Source organism: Orycteropus afer, unplaced genomic scaffold (assembly GCF_000298275.1).
Source record: "Orycteropus afer afer isolate SDZICR_OR568_19922 unplaced genomic scaffold, OryAfe1.0 scaffold00153, whole genome shotgun sequence".
NCBI lineage: Eukaryota > Metazoa > Chordata > Mammalia > Tubulidentata > Orycteropodidae > Orycteropus > Orycteropus afer.
The window spans coordinates 7605589-7612272 of record NW_006921740.1 but is presented as its reverse complement, the minus strand read 5'-3'; positions in this window follow the sequence as shown (position 1 = coordinate 7612272).

The following is a 6684-nucleotide window of genomic DNA, read 5'->3' as shown; positions in this document are numbered from 1 at the left end:
TCAAAACTCAAGTCTACATGTCACCACAGTAGGACAAACCGACAGACAAGTTTGTCTTGCTGTTGGAGACCTCTCCTATCACCCCCAACTGGGTCCCTGTGGCTGACTGTACCTCTGTCTGGCTTCCTAGCTTTAACCCCTTTCTCCTGCTTTTCTGCCCTGATGTTTTGTGCGTCCCTGAGTTGTCCCTGGGGCTGACTGCTCCTCCATCCAGGTTCCTGGCTTCTTATCCCCTTCCTCCTGCTCTTCCGGCCTGCTACTCTGGGTGGGCCTGAGTTGCCTCTCCTCACCTAATCCCTTTGGCTGACTGCTCTTTTCTCTGGCTTCCTGGCTTTTAAACCCCTTTCTCCTGCTCTTCCTGCTTGCTACTTCGGGCGTCCCTGAGTTGTCTCTCCTCATCTGTAAGCCTGGGGTAGAAGCGTAAGTAACTGCTGAAATCACGTGACCTTTTATGGACATCTGTTCTTTCTGCCTTTTCAAGACCTAGTCTGCCTCCTTCTTGGAATAATACCTTGATTTTCCTTTTAGGAATCATTCCTACTCACCAACTCAATCCATCTAGTTTGAGTATGGCTGACCTCATTTTCAGCTTCAAGAGTAGTCCCATAAACCAGCACAGCCAACCAACATGTTTTACCCTACTGGATATAACAATTGGTTTAAGGATGGACACATGATCAAATACAAACCAATTCTTAAATTAGTTTTTTGGTAAAACTCTTAGGAAAGAGAAACCCTTTTAATCAAGTTGTTAAACTCAGAGGATATTAGCCTGGAGCTCTGGTTGTACCAAGTGGAAAACTTACCTAAAATGAAGTTTGCACAAGGAAGAAGATTGAAGAGACTCATGAAGGTATTTGAGTCACTGAGTTTAGCTAAAAACAGGCTATGGCAAAATTTTCAATTGTATTACCTTTTTTTTTTTTTTTTACTTAAACAATTATTAGTTGGGCTCAGCCAACTTCTGATTAATGCACTACTCTAAACAGGCAGCACTGTTCCCCTAGTGAAAAACAGCACAGGTGGAATGTTCAGGAAAAGTTCATTCATAGTGCTTAAGAGAAGCTAATTCCCTTTCATGAATCCTGCTTTACATCCTTTATCTTAATCTGGAGCAAGAAATGTCACAGAATTCAGAAGGAAATTGCTTTCTTTTACAGATCAACCACAAACTTCAGGTTTTCACTTCTATTTCCTTAATTTATTGAGGCCTCATAATTTCAAAATGTTTCAAATTAAGATCCAAGATTTTCCCATTTTGTAGGTCTTGTGAATCATAATTAATCTTTGCAAAGTACCTTGAGATTCTTGGATGAGAGACCAGATTACTAAATAATTCAACCATTATTATTCTTCCAAGGGAAAAATACAACTATGAAAATCTTCAGGGAACATGATAATTCAAGAGACCATAATGAAGAGCTGATTAGAAAGAGATCACCTTGTCCCTGCAAATAAGAAAACCACCCAGGAGCGCTCTGTGGACGCAGGCTTGTGTTTAATACCTTCTTATTCCCTGCAGACCCACTTGCCCCACCCCTCAGTACAAACAAGCACACACAGAGATCCCAGAGGAAGAGCCTTTGTGCACATTTGAATTAAGAGTTCTGAGGAGAACAACGAATAGTTCCCACAAAATGATGGGAAAGATTATTTCATGAGACACCTCTCTGAAAAAGAGTTCCCTGATAGTCATGAACATTTTAGAAAGGAGCAATCAAACAATAAGGAAATTTTGAAATCTGATTTGGGAAGCTGACTCCATCCTCAGCTTTGAGGGTAAACAGTTTTGACAACTTGTCAGAAGTTAGAAAAAGTAAATGGCTCATTCTAGATAAACTGCTCATTTGATATACACAGATTTATAGCATGAAGTTTCTGACTTGGTGGATAAGTAAATGGTAAACCACCAAGTTGCCATTGAATCAATTTCAACTCATAGTAAGCACATGTATGTCATAGTGAAACTGCTCCATAGGGTTTTCAGTGGCTGATTTTTCAGAAGTACCATCACAAACCCTTTCTTCTGAGCTGTCTCTGGATGGACTTGAACCACTAACCTTTCAGTTAGCAGCTGACACATTGATCATTTGTACCACCTAGGGACTCCCAGGTAAATGGTAATTGTCCTTAAAATAACTTTAGAAGAAAAATAAAACAGTTGGCAACTTGGCAAGTGCATCTTTTTCAGTCCCCACATCAGGATTAATTCCCATGGTGCCACATCACTTCATATAAAGGTCAGACAAAGAAACACTCAAGCAATAATGATGAAAGAGTAGGTCATCTCCTAAGAATTAATGACGAGAGGGAAGGAATTGATGGTCTTTGGCGCTACCTTCAGCCATTAACCCCAGCTGGCCATTAATCCTCAGGAAATGCCCTGTGCAGTGGAAGTTATTGCTGTTATAAACTACAAATGAAGGAAACCACACATACTCAACATCAGCACATCAGCATCAGCATCAGAGAAATTTAGAAAATGATGCATTTTGAAAAGCAAATTCAAGATACATCAGACAAATGGTTGAGCTACATGTGTTTGGCCAGTTTGCCTATATCAGTTCCTTTTGTTAGGTTATAACTGAAACTACAAATGATGCCAAACCTAGACTCTGAACCTGACTGGGTTTACAGATGAGCACTGTGATTGATATCCCATTATTGTCAGTTTTCTTGATTAGTGCAATATAATTACAGGGTTTATTGCTTATGTCAGTGAAATTACAGAGAAAAGATTAGCAGCTAGCAGAGGGTTTTGCAGACATTTCCAAAGGTCTGTCCGCCCACTGACTAGTTGATGGAGTTGGTATTTTGCTCCCCACCAAACTATTTGTGAAAGGGAGCTGGGCTATTCCACATGCCTTTCTGACTGACATTTCTGGAACTAGCACCCTTATGCCTGAGGTGATAATTCCCCAAATTGGGTTTGCATGCTGAAGAAAAAAAAAAGCCTAAAATGTAATCCTCATAGGCGGCTTGAAATGCCATCTCTGCAGGGACTCATCTTGAACAGCACTTCCAGATTGACATGAAAGGATAAATAAAGGAATTGGGCTTGCTCCAAAGTCAATTCATTCAAACAGCTACTTATAGGAAAAAAAAAAAGTAAAAGTAACACCACATTGGGGTTAACAGTGAGAAGTAAAATTAGTTGAGGCACAGTAAGAATGCTATCAAGCAATGGAAAAACTATCTTGGACCCAAATGTAAGATGTTATCTGAAATTGGCAAACAACTCAGAAGTAATTTGGTTTTCTAATAGATATCATTAGGTGATCTCTGCTACCTGCTAATCTCTCATGTGATTCATTTTTAAATCAATGTATCAGGCCAGCTCTGCCTTCTCAGGTAAAGACCATTAATGAATCTGAGTGTAGAGAGAGTCTCAGATAATGCCTAAACCTCCTAACAAGTTTATGTAGTGTTTTCTAAATTGCCATAATTTCTAAATTTTATAAGATACAAGGTTGACATTACTAATTCAGTTTTTAAGATGAGCAAACTATAACTCAGTTATTGCTCAAGACTCCATAGATAGAAAATGAAAGAACTAAGATTTGATCCAGGGGTTTCTGGCTCCAAAATATGACTTATGCTTCGTTTCTCTAAAAATGATAATATGTGATATTTCGTCTGAGTCTATCCTGTGACTCTGCATAATGTAGCTTCAAAATACATCTCCAGTCTCATCTTCTAGGACTCCCTAAGCATATCCTTCAGACTTCATGCCATTCTTAGAATATGTTCTACTTCTCCCATCACCATTGTCATCAGCTATGGAGTTCTAACACATCATTCAGTGCCTATATGCCTTCTCCACAAGGCCTTTCTAAAAACCCAGGCAGAAGTCATCTTTTTATCCCCTGATGAAATGTATCATTACTGAGTCACTGACTTTTGGAAAGCTTTCTTGTTTCATATTTTTTTGTTCATGGAACACATTCACTATTAAAATATAAGCTTCTTTAGAAAAGGGATTAATTATATTTCAGCTTTGTTTCCCATGATTACAACATCTTAAAAACAGTTTGTTGAATAAATTAATAAATAAATAAATGAGTCAATGGATACTACCATGTCCTTATAACTTTTCATGATTTCTTCCATATTTTTAAACCAAAAAAAAAAAAAAAAAGACTGAAACTGCCAATCTATAGAGTAGTCACATATGACCACTCTTATAAGATCTTTTTTGAAAAAAACTATGATTTGAATATTTGGCCTGCATCTTCCCAGATAAATTCTGGCAACTCTTACAAAGTCATAAGTACATGAGACTTAATAGCAATGTAACCACTGGTCCAGTCAATGATCTCTATAAAAATGATACTACAAGAAAGACAAGAGGTAAATTTTGCCAAGAGGACATCAGTAGATGAACAAGTAGATAAACCTATACACATCACAGCTTAATAGAAATAAGGTAAGGCTTGAATCTAAATCTGATCAATCTTTTTAAAATGTGGTCAAAATTAATGTCAATCTTGATCTCTGAAAACCACATCATAATGCAGATGTTCATTGTTACAGTCACTTTGTTCAGCTGAAAATCAAGGATTATAGTACATGACCATCGCCTACTTGTACAATAGACTGCACTGGTGACTAATCAAAGCACCTTGTAAATCTAAAATTGAATGTTTTAAATTTAAAATGATAACATTTTCTTTGAGGAGGGAAGTGGCTCCTCCCTAACCCTATCCTCTTTAGGATGTCTCATGAAAAACATAACAAACTCTATAAGAGGCTTGACCTTTTGATTTTATGATACAAGGTCATGGACCTTCTGAGTCTTGAAATTATAAGCAAGTTGTTGTTGTTATGTACTGTTGAGTCGGACCCGACTCATAGTGACTCCTCCTTGTGTTTCCGAGGCGGTATCACTACAGAAGTGGATTGCCTCATCTTCCTTCCGAGGAGGTGCCTTAGGCACTATGCTACCAGAGTTCCCTTATAAACATGTAACTCCCAAAATTAATTCTTTCACAAAGTATGCAGAAAAAAATACAAAGGGCATCCATTGACATCTCAAGGAACTAAACTTTAATTATTCTTTCTTCTTCTTAACTGGAAACATTTGGGTAAAATTTTGTTCAGACTTTGTAGTCACTTTTGGACTACCTTACATGATAATGGGAGCTCTGGTGGCATAGCACCTAAGGCATAATGGGAGCTCTGGTAGCATAGCACTTAAGGCATTTGACTGCTAACCAGAAGAAGGCTGGCAGTTCAAACCCACCAGCCACTCCTCGGAAGGAAGGCTGGGCAATCTACTTCCATAGAGACACCGCCTCGGAAACCCAAGGAGGGGTCTCTGTGAGTAGGAAATGACTTGATGGCAGTGAGTTTGTTATTTTTGGTTTTACATGATAATACTTACTGTTTAATAAATTGTATCCTCTCTCTGCCTCTTTTATTTTGGTACACAGAGGTCCTTTGTTGGCGGGATTGTTTTATGTCTCCAACAATGTCTTCACAAGGGAAATAGATAGATCATCAATGAAATTATCTAAACACATAGTGTTGTTGTTGTTGTTGTTTGCCCTTGAGTCGGCCCCGACTCAGCGACCCCTCCTTGGTTTCCGAGGCAGTATCACTACAGAAGTAGGAATGCCCAACCTTCCACCTTCCTTCCGAGGAGTGGCTGGTGGGTTTGAACCGCCAGCCTTCTGGTTAGCAGTCAAGTGCCTTAGGCACTATGCTACCAGAGCTCCTTAACTTTAAAAAATGCTTTTCTTAGTCAATGGGAGCACAATTTCCAAGACGTGTGGGGTTCCCCTGACCTAGACAATTAGATCAAATGTCAGTGATTTAAAGAAAAGTAGAATTGAGAGAAGAAGAAGGAGGAAGAGGAGGAGATGGAAGGGGGAGGGAAGAAGAAATGACAATAACAGATGGTGAAGAGCGTTGGGGAGGAGCAGGGAGAAGGGGCCGGGGAAGGGAGAGGAAAACAAAGAGGGTAAGAAAGAGGAGAATGGAACGTGGGAAGTAGGAGACTAGAACGAGACCGGTTACTACCAGAAAGACTGGCTTAAAAACTTGAGAAAAGTAATTCAGGTTCTAAGTTGGTTCCTTATATAGCTCATCCATTGGGATCATGATCATGGAAATATCAATCCTACATTCAAAGATGTTAAAATTACATATTAATCAGGTAATATGGTTGATTAACATGCATAGCTGCATTATAGAGAATGAAAACTTTAATACCCAGGGGAAGTAATTTCTTATTTTAACAGATAGAAAAAAATATTTCAAAATTCAAGTAACTGATATGATATAAATAAAAGATATGTGTATTTCTATAGGAGCCCTGGTAATGGAGTGGTTAAAAGCTCAGCTGCTAACATAAAGGAGAGTGGTGCAAATTCACTAGCCACTCCTTGGGAGAAAGATGTGACAGTCTGATTCTGGAAAGATTATATTGCTTTGGAAACCCTATGGGACAGTTCTACTGTGTCCTGTGGAGCTGCTACGAGTCAGAATTGAGTCAACAACAATGGGTTTCTTTGGTTTGGGTTTCTCTATGTAGTTTGGCAAACCATATATTTTCATTTACAGAAAACATGTAGATAATAAGAATAATTCTGGAAACAAATTTAAATATATGTCTTTAGATATTGACTAATGTCACACTGGTTAAGCTACCTGGTCAATCATCAGTTCTTAAGGGAAGATATT